Source organism: Tursiops truncatus, chromosome X, assembly GCF_011762595.2.
Source record: "Tursiops truncatus isolate mTurTru1 chromosome X, mTurTru1.mat.Y, whole genome shotgun sequence".
NCBI classification, from domain to species: domain Eukaryota; kingdom Metazoa; phylum Chordata; class Mammalia; order Artiodactyla; family Delphinidae; genus Tursiops; species Tursiops truncatus.
The window spans coordinates 1,419,455-1,435,898 of record NC_047055.1 but is presented as its reverse complement, the minus strand read 5'-3'; the positions used below and the strand labels follow the sequence as shown (position 1 = coordinate 1,435,898).

Here is a 16,444-nt window from a genome sequence, read left to right as displayed (position 1 = left end):
AGCCCCTGGCAGCCACTAATCTCTTTTCTGTCTCTATGGATCTGCCTGTTTGGACCTTCCATATAAATGGAATCATATAACATATGGCTTTTTGTGATAGGCTCCTTTCACTCAGCATAATGTTTTCAAGGCTCTTCCACATTGTAGCATGTATCAGAACTTCTTCCCTTTCTATGGCTGAATAACATTCCACTGTATAGACACACCACACTTTTTGTTTATCCATTCATCTGTTGATGGACATCTGGGTTGCTTCTACTTTTTAGCTGCTGTGAATATTTGAGTACAAGTTTTTTGCACGGGTGTATGTTTTCAATTCTCTTGGGTCTATACCTAGAGTGGAATCACTGGGTCACACGGGTACTCCATGCTTGACTTTTTGAGGAAGCTCCAGACTGTTTTCCACGTGGCTTCCTTTGGGGGTGATGAAAATGTTCTGGAACTAGACAGGAGTAAAGTAAGGTGGCAGAAACTGCTTCCACTCTGGAATGCCTAGCAAGGAGGGGCAAGCTTTGAACAGAAGTCATCATGACAAGGACGCGGGGAGCGGGGTGGAGGTGTTTCATGTCACCTACTCAGTCATTCGGTAGCTGACAATCTAGGTAGTGGGCCCGAGCTGTGCTGGGGCCAAGGCTGCTCCGGTAACAAGACACACTTTCTACCTGCATCCGTTTCTTCTCTTTCTCCTGGTACAAACCGTCTTCCAAAGCATACAGTCAATAATGAAATCATAGCGATTTTGCTGAGTGCTGTGAAAGGGGAGAGAGCGGGAGCCGGGGGAGCGCTCCGGAAGGCGATGCGGGGCCGCTGTGGGTGGGGGAAGGATCGAGCCCGGCGTGAGAAGCTGGTACAGTCGTGGAGCATGACTAAAGCCAAGCTGGGTGGCTTCACCACCAACTGTCCCCATGCAGGCCACTGCAGAGGGGGCTGGCCAAATGAGTTAAGAATGGGAGAAAACCAAGAAGCCAGTCGTTATGACTGACATTTTTGTGATTTCATCTCTTCCCCTGGACAGCCTGTGTCGTGAGCATTTGCTCCCCGGCCTCCACATCTAGCTACGTCTCTTCCATCGTGTCTCCTCCACGCCGCAGGGTGCTCACGGCAACCCTCCTCACAAACGGGGCAAAGCTGGCCTCCGGTGCCCTCACGACAAATATCCAGCTTTCAGGTCCCCACAGCCAGTCTGCACAGGCGCTCAGGTCACGCCTGCCTCTTTGGTCCCCAGCAATAGATTCCCACAGCTCCTTCCTGCTGCAGTTTTCTGTCATTACTGTTTTCCTCTCACTTGAGGTGATGCCCTTGTTTTCATTGCTGTGCCTCTCACTAGTGTACGTCACCCCGCAGCTGCATGCCTGACAGACTTGCTTCCCGATGATGACATAGGAGCCACTGAAATGACCAACAATAGAAAAAAGGGGAAATGTGTCTGTCAGAGCTGGCAAACAAGAGGGTGCCACCAGTGGCTGAGGCACCGTGAGAGATGCCAAGGAGGGACCTGCCAGGGGGGTCGGTGGTGACAGGATGCCCCCCCACCAACAGAGGCCGAGGAAATCTTCAAGGTCACAACGGTGGGACCCAGAAGCCAGGCTGGCTGAAGTGCGGTTTGCCGGTGGCAGACGGAAGGGCCTAGAGGCCGACACGGCAAGGCCAGCAACAGGCTGAGGGGTTTCCCTGGGCACTGCTGGGAGCAGGCAGGGCCAGAGAAGGGCAGCGGGCAGCAGTGGGCAAGCAGTAGGGACTAATCTCTATCCCGTAAACAACTCTGGGGACCGGCTAAAAAGTAACTAACATGGGGCTTCCCTGGTGGCGCAGTGATTGAGAGTCCGCCTGCCGATGCAGGGGACACGGGTTCGTGCCCCGGTCCGGGAGGATCCCACATGCCGCGGAGCGGCTGGGCCCGTGAGCCATGGCCACTGAGCCTGCGCGTCCGGAGCCTGTGCTCCGCAACGGGAGAGGCCACAGCAGTGAGAGGCCCGCGTACCGCAAAAAAAAAAAAAAAAAAGTAACTAACGTGCCTGGTGACAAGACAAATATCAACCAGTCAGCGGCTTCCCTGTGTACAAATACTAACTGGGTAGAAAATACAATGGGAACATGACTACCAGCTCACCAGCGGAGACTGACCTAGAATCAGTGCCTGTGAACAACCAGAGAAAAACACGGAGGGGTGGCAAGGCCGTGACGTGCTTCTTGTGACCACTGCATCCTCCCGCCACACAACAGCATCAATTCCACACGGATTAGACGGTTAGGTTCAAACGGCGGGTTACAACGTCCCACAGAACTCCTCTCTCCCAATGCCTAATAAAAGGAGAAACACACAGACGTGGGGAGGAGGAGTGTGAAGGACAGAATTCAGCAAACGAAGGAAAGGGACATAAAATCGAACGCAGTACATTTCGAAACCTGGCAGCCGAAGAAAGGATTCCAGAGAACAAAGCAGCAGCAAGACTGAGCTCCTGCCCCACCCCTGGAAACCGTGCTGGGGAGCCCACAACACCCCGAAACCTCTCCTCACTGAGCTGGAAAGAAGCAACTGGGTAGGAGTCTGTAACTTTTTCCTTTTAGGCCCAGGAACTACAGAAGCTGAAACCGGGAGGTGCAGGAGAAACAGGTAAAGCACCCAGCGAGCCAGGCCAGGGGACCACTGGGAACCTGGGGTGGCCCCTTCCCCTATCCCTTATAGGAATGGCATACGTGTCCTTCAAGCGGCTAGACTGAACCCTGGCGTAAGACAATTAACACAATTCCTAGGCTAGAGAGAAGACTCCAGATGCTGCCGAAGAGTCCCCCTGACTGCAGCTCCCCCACGTGTACAGCTTGTCTCTGCCCACAAGAGAACGAGCTCATGACAGCCCAGAGGGGAAAGCAGTGAGAGAGGATGCCAGAAGACGGGGAAGAGAGAGCCAGAACCCCCCTGCTGCACCAAAGCAAACAGAACGACTGGATGGAGCCGTCTAAGCCTGAGCCAAGTTGACAAGAAACAACATGGTAACTCTAGAAACATGGCCAAAAGCGACAAAATTAAAGTGAGGCGGATGGCTCAGGAAAGGCAAAATCCCACCAAGAAGAGAATACACAAAAGGAAGAGAAGGAAATTCCTCACAACTTTATAAGAACATGTTCTCAATAACAGTTCAAAGATGAGAAGATAAAACACAGTAAGATGAAAGGGCAGATTCCCAACCTAGGGAAATAAACTGCAGACCAAAACACATCATTACGGAACTAATAAATACATTTAAAAACAGCCAGAAACAGAATATACGTAGCTGAAAATCAAACTAGACAAACAGTGTATGCAGATGAAAAAGATAAAAGCTAAAGCAATTAGAGTGTAGCTAATAGCACTGGAAGAGAGACAAAGACAACCCAACATAAGGATAATTCGTGTCCCTGTAGTAGGGAACCCAAAATGGCACATAGATGCCATCAAAGATATATTATAAGAGGACTAATCTGAAACGAAGTGAGCTGCATCTGCAGCCTGAAAGAACACACCATGTTCCCAGGAAAATGTGATAAACAAACAAACAAACACCACTCACCAGCGAGAGGGACTGTGGTTAACCTCCTCAATTTCAAGGATAAAGAATTCTTCAAGCGCCCCCAGGGATCATGTAAAGAGGGGCCCAGGCGTTAAGGACTAAGGACCAGCAAGAGCCAAGGACCCGACCCCAGGAACAGTCTGGCACGTTCCAGGAAAAGCAAGAATGGCGGGCTGGAGCCAGGTGAGCAAGGCGCAGAAAATGAGCTCAAAATGAGGCAGGCCTGGCTACATAATATGCAGGGCCCAGTATAAAATGAAATTGCAGGGCCTCTTACTCAAAAATGGAGAATTGTGACATGGCCGCAGTAGAACAGTAAACCAAGTGTGGCTCTTCTAAGCCCTGGGCATTATACAGGCGGCATGTCCAGGAAGCCGGCCCTGCTTCCAGGAAATAGACTTTCGATTTTATTTTGTGAGGGATGAGAGGCCCTCAGAGGGTTTTTCTCAGGGGAGTGACAAGATCAGATGAAGAGTCCGAAAAAGTTCACTCTTAATGGAAAATACAGTGTGAGGCGGGGACGAGGGGGCAGGCAGACGCAAGGTGCTACGGGGTGGGCTCACGGTTTGGGGTACTGAACATTTATTAGGGATTGACACTCGTGAACGGAAGGGAGAGGAAGCAGATCTGGGCAGGGGATGAAGCTGAATTGCAATGCAGGCTCAAGAAAGCTCCAGGCCACCTTGGGCAGTGATGGCAGGGCAGTGGTTTTATACCCCCTGCCTCATCCAGCCACCTGGGCGCTGCCCTGGAATTGGTGTGACCGAGTGAGGAAGTGCTCACAGCTGAGGCCAAGGCCAAGCCCAAAGGAGCCAGCAGCTGGAGGCTGCCTGCGGACTGCACTTCTGGCTGGGGATCCACACAGTGGCCTCCTTGCCTGCTGTGTGGGGCTACTGCAGAGTCTAAGCAGACGACGCGGTGGCTGCTCTAGGTGCCATCAGTGGAGGGCATGTGTGTGCTGGGGGCAGGGGGAGCGCAGGAGATCAAGGACTCTGACTTCCGTATTTTACGTTTTCGATGTTGAGGCATTTCGCCTTCTACAGGTCTAGGCTGGAGACAGAGATCTGGCAGTCACTGGTGCAGAGGTCTGAAGAGCCAGGTGAACAAGTGAGGGCACCTCAGATGTTTGTGTGTGGACAACTTTCCTCCTGTTATCTGGAGTTGTGACAAGGAGAAAGAGTCAGCAAAGGAGACAGACAAAGAGGAGTGAGGTATTAGAAAGACGATCAGGTGTATCTGTCCAGATTATTGGTGGCAAGCAACAGAGACCAACTCTAGCTGATTTACACAGACAAGGACTTGATTAAACAGCTACTGGAAGATGGAAGGTGGTGGTGATGTCTGCACAGTATAACTATACTTCATACCATGGAACTGTACACTTAAAAACGGTTGAAATGGTAAATTTTTTCATGTGTATTTTACCCCAATAACAAAAACTGGGGGGAATAAAAGGCTATTAGGTGGCCAGAGGGTTGGAGAAACAGGTTTGAATCTCGTTAGCCAAGAACAATATTCCAAACCCTGCTGCCAGCACTGCCTCTGCCACCCTGCAGGGGGCAGCAGTGGCCGCCAACACAGCAGCCACTGCGGGAGCTGGCCCTGCTCCCTTGGAGAGGGTGGGTCTGATGTGAGAGCCCGAGGCGCAGGGCCATACCCCCTTGGAGGGCTGAGGCCATTTTCTTCCGTAAAGGGCCAGATAGTAAGCGTTTTTTCCTGCTCTGTAGGCCTCACCGTCTCTGTCACACTCACTCAACTTGCCAGTGAAGCGGGAAGGTAGCTTCAGGCAATGCATAAAGGAAGGAGTGGGGTTGGACTGCAATAAAACTTTATTTACAAAAACAGGCAGTGGGCCAGACTTGGCCTTGGCATGTAGTTTACCATCCACTGTACCAGCTGAAAGGGAAATTATGAAGAGAAGCGTATGGCATTTTCAGCGACTACAGTCAGAGGTCACCTGGTCTCTCAGCAAACTCATAGGATGGGGTAAGAGTTCCCTCAAACAAAGAAGGGGGCTCAGATGTGAAAGTGGCCAAAGAAAATAAAACCGACTAAGCCAGTGATGCTGCGCCAGGAGAGGCTGCTGGTGGGGGTCCCCGAAGAGACACACAGTTTCCAGTGATGACAAAGTCCAGGCTGTGACCTTGGCAGTAGGTGGCTGAGGTCACTGGAACAGAGGTGATGACAGAGTCATCAGAGGTTCCAGTGATGACAAAGTCCAGGCTGTGACCTTGGCAGTAGGTGGCTGAGGTCACTGGAACAGAGGTGATCAAAAGTTGGGGGCCAAGCACTAGGAGGGCCCTCTATGTGCATGCTTAAGCCACCTGTGGGATGGAATGGTCAGGAACAGAGAGACAAAGACTGTGGGCCTGGCACCAAGTCCCCAGTGGAGGGGGGCTGTCCAGGGTGGCAAGCAAGCTCATGCCGGGGAGTTGAGGGGCCTGCGCATCACAGCGTGCTTTTAATCAGAGCGTAGATCATGAACACGGAGGACGCGCTCCTGCTCGGGGTGTGTGGGCTGGGACAGTCAACAGGCCGCCCTCTGGTTGTGAGGTACCTGCAGGGAGCCAGAGCTCAAGAGGAGAGGTCTGACCCAGATGGGGCCTGGGGGCCTAGGAAGGACTCTCTGCAGGAAGGGATACCCGAGGCGAGTCAAGAACCAGGAGGAGGGGGAAATGCAGCACGGGGACCCGGACAAAGGCCAGGAGTATGAGCTCAGTCCTACGTGGCTGAGGGGCACAAGGATGAGAAAAGGAGTGGTAGCGGAAGAGTCGAGAGTCGTGTGAGGGGCCTTGATGCCACTGGAGGACAGGGGCCCCACTCTCACGTTTAAAGCAGGAGAGTGAGATCTGACACTAGGGACTGCGTGGCAGGGAGAAACGTGGAGGAGAGCTGGAAGGCTTGAATCAGGCCGGTGGCGGGAGGAGGGCAACAGACCGGCAGGGCTGGTGACACTCGGGTTCCCAGCCTGCGGGACCGGTGCTGCTATCTACCATGACAGAAACCAGAGGACATGGGCTTTGGCTGTTTAGCCTTCTGACCTATCCACCTTCTTTGGGGGGGGGTCTGGAGGGTGGTAGGGCAGGCAGTGGGTTGAGGAGAATGGGAGGAAGAAAAAGGGCAAAGCCTTTTACGTGCCTTGCATGGTAAAACCTGACTAGTGCAAGCCTTTCTCTCACAGAAGTGAAAACAAGTTCTAGTTCCTTCATACTCCTTTTCAGTGCTCTCTGTCGCCACCTAATGGGATGTCAGCTGAAACCCCAAGATTCACCTGTGGGGGACGGGACAGCACCCGGGTGGAGAAGAACCTACTTGGCTAACTTTAGATCTCTGAAAACACCTCTAGGGTCCACGAGACCCCCTTCTGGAAAATTAGAGCTTCCTGGAGCTAACAGAGACAGGTGTGTGTTGGTAACACCTAATTCAACTTCAGATCATTTTCCACAGACGAGCTTTGACTTGGCTTCTGTGCTCTCCCAGGATGCACGATCAAGTCGAAGTGGCTGAGAGAACCCCAGCCCTGAAACAAACGGTCCCGTGATGGGACAAAAATTCCAGGGCACTTGAACCTAGCTGAGCTGTTTCTGGTTCTAGTGTTTCACGTGCCACCTGTAGGTTGAGGCGGACTTACTTTGTAAATCTGAGAATGCATTAAAGTCTTCTACTGAAATGTCTTAGCTTGGGGGGTAATTTACAAAGAGCCACACCCCTCGCTGCTAACTGCCTTCCTCCCAGACCTCTGACGGACCTACAAATGTCACTCACCGAACAAGAAGAGTAACGAGTGCCACACCAGAGATGCCAAGGGGAGGCTGTGGTGGGCAAGCAGAGGCAGTCACCGCCCTCAGTGGCTTCACCCTAGCAGGGGGCACATGCGGCAACAGACAACTTCATCATCATGTGGGAATACTGGGAGAGAAGGCCGCAAAGCCCAGTGTAGCGGGAGGGGATGAAGAGACAAGGGCCAAAGGACATGACCTGGTTTAACTCCCCGTTCTGTCAGTGAAGAGCTGCAAGAAGGAAATCAATATTTTCAGATGCCACGGAGAGGCTACTAAGATAAATGCTGAGTCTGGTAAGTTCTCACCTGCAGAGCATGGGTAAGGACCAGCCTGCCTTGTGTGGGCTGCTGCGGATTCCATGAGTGGATCCTGATCAGGCAGGCAGACAGCAGCTGGTCCGGAAGCACCGCACGAGTGAGTGAGTGAGTGTGTGGGGGGCGGTGGGGGGAGCGGAAGGACTGAGTGGAGAGGTGATCCCAGGAGCTGATCAACGGCGATGTGAGATCACAAACATAAACTCCTCTTTCGGAGAGCTTGGCACAGAGAAGATACGAAGCATCCAGAGGTAAGGGGTAGGGAGTCAACAGAAGGCCAAGACAGAAGATACACTAAATTTGTGATGGAATCTAAGTTAGCTTTAAAAGGATGTTCACTGTTTTTCTTAACATGGGTGTCTTAGCTCGGGCTGCCATAACGAAATAGAACAGACTGAGTAGCTTAAACAACAGAAATTTATTGCTCACAGTTCTGGACGCAGGAAGTCCAAGGTCAAGGTGCCGGCAGATTCCTTGGTGAGGGCCCTCTTCCTGGCTTGCAGACGGCTGCTTTCTCACTGTGTCCTCATATGGCACATGGCAGGGAGTGAGATCTTTGGTGTCTCTTCTTATAAAGACACTGATCCCATTGGGCTCCAGCCTCAAGACCTCATCTAATCCTAATTACCTCCCAAAGGCCCCATCTCCAAACATCCTCACATTTGGGGTTAGGGCATCAACATATGAATTTGCGGGGGGCGGGTGGGGAGACAAACAAACACTTTCGTCCGTAACAATGGGGATGCTTATGTTCTACTGTGAAATGGTAAATGAAAAAGCAGGGTATGGTACTACATATACTGCATGACAACAATTAAAACTCATTCCAAGAGATGGTAGGACAACAGTTTGAATGTATTTAGGGCCACTGAAGTGTACACTTAAAAATGGTTAAGATGGTAAATTTTATGTTATGTGTATCTTACCATGATTAAAAAAACAACTCAATCCAGGAGAAGGCAAGAAAGGAGAAAAAAATAAAGAACAGAAAATGTGGAAAAAATAGAATGCACAAAATAAAATGGTACAGACAAATCTAAATGCATCAGCAATTAAATAGGTGTTAACAGATATGGCAGAATGGATTTTTTTAAATCCAGCTATTTGCCATTTTCAAGAGCTACATCTAACCCATAAAGACACAGAACGGAGGCAAATTAAAAGTGGCAGCGCGGACCAAAAACACAGGTGCTGCAGCACCATCACTATCAGATGAAGCAACATTCAAGGCAAAAGCACGACTAATTACAAAGAGGATCACTTCATGATGCTAAAGGGTTCGATCCACCAGGAAGACAAAACGGTTTCTAAAACTGAAAACCTGGCCTCAAAATAAATAATAAAGCCAAAATTAACAAAGCCCCTGGAGAAACTGGAGTTTGTGACACATGCTCCCCAGTAGCGAGGAACTCAAGTCGAGAGAACAACAGTAGGAAGAGAGGACGCTTTCATAATCCCAGGGATGAGATGAAGGAGACGAGCTTCTTCTGGCTCCTGCGCCCCACCGACAGCCCATGCTCATCTGGGTGGTCCCGCACTGCTCCACAAGCTGTGAAGCGGATGCCCCACAGACCACAGTCTTGGAGCATGGTGCCATTTAGCTAGGATCTTATTTTTTATTTATTTATTATTATTATTTTTTGCGGTACGCGGGCCTCTCACTGTTGTGGCCTCTCCCGTTGCGGAGCACAGGCTCCGGACGCGCAGGCTCAGTGGCCACGGCTCACGGGCCCAGCCGCTCCGCGGCATGTGGGATCCTCCCGGACCGGGGCACGAACCCGCGTCCCCTGCATCGGCGGGCGGACTCTCAACCACTGCGCCACCAGGGAAACCCTAGCTAGGACCTTATTTTTAAAAATAGTAACTAGGAAAAAAAAACCCACAAAGCCATGTACTTGGAAATTTAAAAAACACATTTCTAAATAATTTGTGGGTCAAAGAGGAATCACAGAGGAAATTAAAAAAAAACCCTTTGAGCTGACTTTAAGTGGAGATGCGACACATTGAAACTTGCTCGATGAGCAGAAATCGTTTGAGGATCAGCTTTAAATGCTTATGTTCGAAAAGAAGGTTGAAAACCAATGAGCTAAGTTTAGAATGTAAGAAGTGAGAAAAAGAAAACCAGAGAATGTACTCCAAGAAAGTAGAAGATATAATAATAAAGATAAAATTTTACATAACTTAATGAACTGGAAAGCAGACATACAGTAATACAGGACAATAATGCCCACAAGTTCACTCTCTGAAAGACTAATAAAACCCAAACAATTTTTACCAAGACAGGGAAAAAAGGGAGAAGGAAAAAGTAACAGCACTAGAATGAAAAAGGAGATAAATACGGACGTTGCAAAGGTTTATAAAAAGGTAAGCATGGCTTCTTGCTAGTAAACTTAGTAACACAGATGAAATGGACAAACATGTACCTTAGCCACACTGACCTGAGCAGGTGTAGGGAAATGAAAATAGGTTTCGAAGTGCGTGTATGTGCACAGAACACCTCAAAGACACATACAAGCCCCTGGAGGCATCTGTTCCCTGCAGAGGGGCCCGGGGGGCAGCAAGGACACTGAGAGACCAAGCATCACTCTAGAGCTCACACTTCCTGAGTTGTGAACCATGTGCATGGGCCACCTGCTCAATAGCGGATCCAAATGCACCCAGAGACGAGGAAAGGCCTCACCTGACGGTGCGTGTAGGCCAGCCCAGAACATGGGGCTCGAACTACGCCGCAGGAGCCAATCTCAACATTCGCTGGCACTAGGTCTTTTCTTTCTATTTGTCCTTTTAATCTTCACAAATTTGGTAGGTCAAAATGCCATATTCTTTGTTTCCATGTGTGTCTCTTTGATTATCACTGAGGCAGAACTCTTTCCCTATCTTCATTGGCCACCTGTATCTCTTCTTTATGAATTTCCTGTTCATATTCTTTGTTCATTAGTGGTGACTGGTAGTAAGTTAGCAGTAAGAACTGCTGCATTCAAGTCTAGAATAAAAAGGAAATTTAAAAATCTGCCCCAGTGCACTCACAACAATCACTGTTCCCACTGCCCAGTGGCAGGCATTAACCCTAGGATGATTCGCTGGGTGGTGATCTGCAGCTTAACTATTTTCTCCAAACACTTCAGACTCGCCCAGATCCCAAGAAATTGCACCGCAGCATTCCTCCTTTCAGCAAACCACCTCTGGTTGTCAAGCACCACTGTGCTCTGCTGGAGGCCAGGGCCTGCCGAGAGCGCTGCTCAGAGTGGGCCCCAGGAGCGCTCCCTGTCCCTTCTCATCCCCTGCCCAGCGGGGCCCTTTGAGCTGCTAACAGTACTCCTAGGTTGCTAACCCACTGCCCAGGTGATATACCGTCCACCAAAAACCTCAGGCTAGGATATGTTCCCAATACTTTCACTATCATCGCTTTACATACAATCTCACTGAATGCTCAGCAACACACAAAAGCAACATTTAAATGAAGGCAACACTGAGGCTCAAGGAGGAAAAAGTGACCTGAAAGCTAGTAGGTGAACAAGCCGGGATTTAATCCTAAAGGAACCTGGCTCAAAAAGCCTATGTTCATCCACTCTACTCAAGATAAAACTGCGAAAGCAAGGTCCTGGCTGCAAGCAACAGAAAACAACTCTAGCTGACCCCAGTCACAAAGGAGTTCCGCAGCAGCATGTGTAAATGAAGAGAAGACTAGAAAACTAAGCCCAGAAAAGCAGCTGCATGACTGAAAACGCAGCCAAGGTTGCACTGAAGGGGCCGTGTGCTTAGGACACCCACCCTGGGCAGCACCACCAGCAACTTCAGACATGAGCCACTGACACTGCCTTCCTGCTGCATGTGCCACTACCATGACTTATCTCTCACTGTCTTTCAAGAGCCAAAGTCGGGGAATTCCCTGGCGGTCCAGTGGTTAGGACTACAGGCTTTCATTGCTGAGGGCCCGAGTTCAATTCCCGGTCATGGAACTAAGATCCCAAAAAAAAAAAAAAAAAAAGAGGAGTCAAAGTCCCTGAAGGGAGAATGGGTTTGGCCAAGCCTGGGTCTCATGGCCGCCCCCTAGCTTCTGGAGACCAAGGGGCAGGAACATCGGTCCCCCATGGCAGGCACTACCAGCTGCCCCCCAACACCCAGGTCCTCTGTCTGCCTTCCTAACAGAACCTTGCGCTCAGCACACCTCCCGCCCACTGGCTCTGCACGTGCTCACACATCTGGCTTCACTGATGGGACCGAGGAGGAAGAGACTTTAAAAGGCCTCTGTGGGTCTGCTCACTCCTCTTGGGCTCCTGACATCTGCCTAAGAAGAGACCATCTCTGACAGTTGCTTCTCCCTCCTGGGTCCTGGAACGACAGGCTTGAGAACAGATCTGAATCCCACCTTGCAGCTGACCCAGACCCATGAGTAAGAAATAAATGATCGCTATTGTAGCTGCTGTTTGTTCCTCAGAAAAAAAAAAATGATGGACACGGAGACGGAAATGGAAATTACTGAATGGGACTGGAGGGTGTGCCAACAAGTGCCCTTTTCCCCTTCCCCCGTGCCCTCCTTCTCTCTCCCTGGAAAGCAAGATGCAACAGCTAGAGCTGCAACTGCCATCTTGGGACCACACGCAGCCTTGAGGATGGAAGTCACCTGCTCAGGGTGATGGGGGAAAAAGACTGAGAGGCCCTGGATCCCAGATACTTACAGCCATGGACAGCCTGCCCCCAGACGTCAGGGCACACAAGAGGACACCACAAGCCTCCAACCCCATCTTTAGGCTTTCTTAAGTAGAAGCTAGGATCCACCTGCTTCAAACCCAAGATCCACAGAGTAGGGGATTCTTTCAACACGAAAAGGTATCAAGCTACTTAGAAGTCAAAAAAAAATATTCATGATAAACCATATGTGAAGTTTACTTGATACACAGCTTTTTTCACCAAGTTATCACAATCACTATAACTGAAGCTACTGAAAAACGACATAAATTCTGAGCTTCTTTCTTTCTATTTCTGTTGGCTAAAAATGCAGCCTTTGAATTGTGTATAAGTGAATTCAAGAGACAAAAATAAATCCAGATAATTCAGAATGTACTGAGGACCACACATATGCCTTCTATGTGATAAACTCTCAGAATTATTTATTCAAAGAAAACTCATTGCAAAAATATAAAAAGCTTACAGATAAAACAATTAATGACACAACATACCACCTCCTACAACACCAGATTCCTTTTCTTTCCTTCATAGTAGTGGGTGTCATAACCCAACCAGAACAAAAACAAAACAGCGTTTGATTGAATTGCTGAGACTGAGAAAGTTCAATTAGCCAGAGCCACCAGGCAGGGAAAGGAGTGGCCCAAGCCCGCGGAGTGCGCCGGGAAACCAGGTCCAGGTAGCGGGCACATGCACACACGTGTGCCCAGAGGCTGCATGGTGAGCCAGAAACGCTGCCCCTTATGGCTTCCAGGAGACCCGGAGGGACACCATCGGTTGCTCATGTCAGGCGCTGTACTATGCAGGGGAAGGCCCCAAGGACTCATGTGGGGTCTCTGCTCCAGAAGCTCATGACCCACTGGGGAAAAGCAACATGCCAGAAACGGTTGTCCCTCCTGGCTACAGGGCCTGCACCAGATGTCTGTAGGGGTCGCTAAGGGCCCAAGGGAGTAGTGGTCAGGCCCCCAGGCCCAGGAGCTGGGGTGGGCAGTAAACACCTCTTCAAAGGCCATTCTCATGAGTACTTTAAGCTGCACGTCTGTTGGCAAAACACAAATACTGTTACACAAATACAAAGCCACAGATGGCAAAGGCACCTGACAGCCTTTAAAATTCATTTCTCCTGTTCTGCAAAGCTGCATTGGGAAATCGTGCTGTTAAATTATACACTCATAAAGGATGTACAGACATACCTCATAGATACTGTGAGTTCAGTTCTATACCACCACAAAAAAGCAAATATCACAATAAAGCGAGTCACACAAGTTTTTCTGGTTTCCCAGTGCATATAAAAGTTATGTTTACACTAGACTGTAGTCCATTAAGTGTACAATAGCACTATGTCTAAAGAAGTGTACAGACCTTAATTAAAAATACTTTATTGCTAAAAAATGCTAACCATCATCTGAGCCTTCAGCGAGTTGTAACCTTTTTGCAATAGTAACATCAAAGATCACTGATCAGAGATCGCCCCAACAGATATAATAATAATGAAAAAGCATGAAATATTGCGAGAATTACCAAAATATAACAGAGAGACACAAAGTGAGCAAATGCTGTTGGAAAAACAGCACCAACAGGCTTGCACAACGCATGGTCGCGCAAACCTTCAATTTGTAAAAAATGCACTATCTGTGAAGCACAATAAAGTGAAGCACAATAAAACAAGTTATGCCTTTATATTTAAAAAGTGGTGGGCTTCCCTGGTGGCGCAGTGGTTGAGAGTCCGCCTGCCGATGCAGGGCACATGGGTTCGTGCCCCGGTCTGGGAAGATCCCACATGCCGCGGAGCGGCTGGGCCTGTGAGCCATGGCCGCTGAGCCTGCGTGTCCGGAGCCTGTGCTCCGCAGAGGGAGAGGCCACAACAGTGAGAGGCCCGCGTACCGCCAAAAAAAAAAAAAACGGGGGGGGGGGGGTGCCGGGAATTCCCTGGCAGTCCAGTGGTTAGGACTCGGCGCTTTCACTGCCATGGGCCTGGGTTCAATCTCTGGTTGGGGAACTAAGATCCCGCAAGCCACACGGTGTGACCAAAAAAGAAAAAGGTGGCGGGGGGGGGGGGACTAGGGTAGGTGCTATTTAGGCTTTCATCAATTTATGCCATGTTTTTGGATAACTGCAAATCCCCCCAAAGTACCTCAAACTCGAAGTCCACACATCCGCCCTTTGCGGGTACCTTCTGCTGCAGACTGCAGATTTGATTAAACCATAAAGAATATCGCTCCTCTTGGCCACAGAGAAGCTAACGAGTCAACAGCAGAGCAGGCTGCATTCTATTCTGCCCCTCTTAGTATAAGACAAAAGCTTAGGGCAAGGTCCCACTGCAGAATTCATCCATCTGTCCACCCAATAAGTATGCGTGATTCCAGGCACTGGAGCTACAGCAGGGGAGAGGCAAAAACAACCCCTCTGCCCTCCAAGGGCTTAGATTCTACTGGGAGGAAGAGGGAGAGCGGAGGGGGCGGTAGAGAGCACGTGCGAGCACAAGTAAAACCACCAAGCAAAACAGCATATATCAGGTGATGACAAGGGCTAGGCGAGGCAGGGGAAAGTGGGAGGGTGGCATCAATCTTCAGGGAAGGCGACACTGGGAAGGTGACACTTGAGCTGACTTGAAGGAGATCGAAAAGGGAGCCGGGCGATTCCTGGGGGAAGAATGTTCCCAACAGAGGGAAGAGCGGGGGGTCGAGGCCTGAGGCAGGGGTGTACCTGGAGGGCCCAGGGGGGCCACAGTGGATGAGGGGCAGGAGAGGGGCAGGAGAGGGGATCCCAGATTGGGCCTTGCAGGCCACTGTAAGGACTTTGGCTTTGACTCTGAGTGAGAGGAGAATCCACATGTTGCAGGACTGAACAGAGACAAGGCCGAGGTCAAGGGCAGAGGGAGGCGGGAGGTCAGAGCAGGATGGAAGAACGGAGCTGGGGAGACCTGCCAGCGGGAACAAGCGGCGCTCGTGCGGGAGGTGGTATGAGAGAGAGCAGCACGGGGCACTAGCACCGGCTTTCTGAGCTGAGGTGCAGGAAGATGGAGCTGCTGTTTACTGGGAACGGAAGGCCAGGGAAAGGCCAGGCGCGAGGGATTGGGAGCTCAGGCTTGAACAGGTACAGTTGGAGAAGCCTGTTGGAAGCTGAGCAGGGAGGTCAAGTCGGTGCTGGGTGCGCGGGTCTGGGCTTCAGGGGGCCCAGTCACCCTGAAGACATGAAGCTGGTAGCCAGCGGCTCACAGGTGGAAGAGAGAGCCTTGACGCCGAGAAAGATCCCCTCGGGAGCGAGGGTAGAGAGAAGTCTGAGCCCAAGGCCCCCCGACAGCGCATGGGGCGCAGAGGCAGACCTGGCACACGCTCAGCCAGGACCTCTCAGGACTCAGGGACACCAGACACCATGCCAGGTGTCCAAGCCACCTCCGTGAACACGGCGAACAACCCCACCCCATAGAGTTCTGCCCCAGCAGGGACGACAGACAGTTAAGATAAACACAGTCAATCACCATTTCTATTAGAAAGGGACCAAAGCTATGGTTTGGAAAAAACAGGGCAGTCAGGGTAGGCCCAGCTGAGCAGGTGCACAGCCTCAAGGCAGGGGAAGAGGAAAAGTGACAAGTGGCCCCTAGATTTTAAAACATAAAGGTCATCATCCATGTCAGCAAAGGATCAGTTGGAAAGGGCCCAAGAGAGCACATGGAGACACAAAAGAAGAGTCCTGCCAATAACGAGAAGCAGAGCAGCTGGAAGGGTGCCGGGATGGAGGCAGCTCCCTTCCAGGTGGGAGAGGCGGCGGCTGGCTGAGGGGATGGGGAGGGGGGCCCAGGAGAGGAGCGGGGAGCGGGGAGCAAGGGCACAGGCTGCCGAGGGGATGCTGGGCCTGGGGACGTCCTCCTCGGATTGCTTCCCTGCTCTCCAGGAACCAGGAAATGAGGTATCAGCTTCGAGATGGTGTCACAGCTGGTGAGGAGGGTGGCAGAAGCCAGGAGAGACCAGGGAATTGCAGTATGACAGGCAGCATGAAATGCTCCTGAAGTGAGTGGACGTGAACTCAAAAAATGGGAGCAACCAGGGGGCCACATTCAGCTGCGGGGTAGGGCGGCAGAGCAGGTGGGAAGCCGGCGGATGGCTACATTTTA

At 50.7% G+C, this 16,444-nt stretch overlaps 1 protein-coding gene across 1 annotated transcript in view; it reads right to left on the bottom strand.

Moving 5' to 3' along the window:
- The window catches only part of MECP2 (methyl-CpG binding protein 2), a 52,924-nt gene that overhangs the window by 11,393 nt on the left and 25,087 nt on the right, over positions 1 to 16,444 (bottom strand). The gene's annotated exons all lie outside the window — the stretch shown is intronic.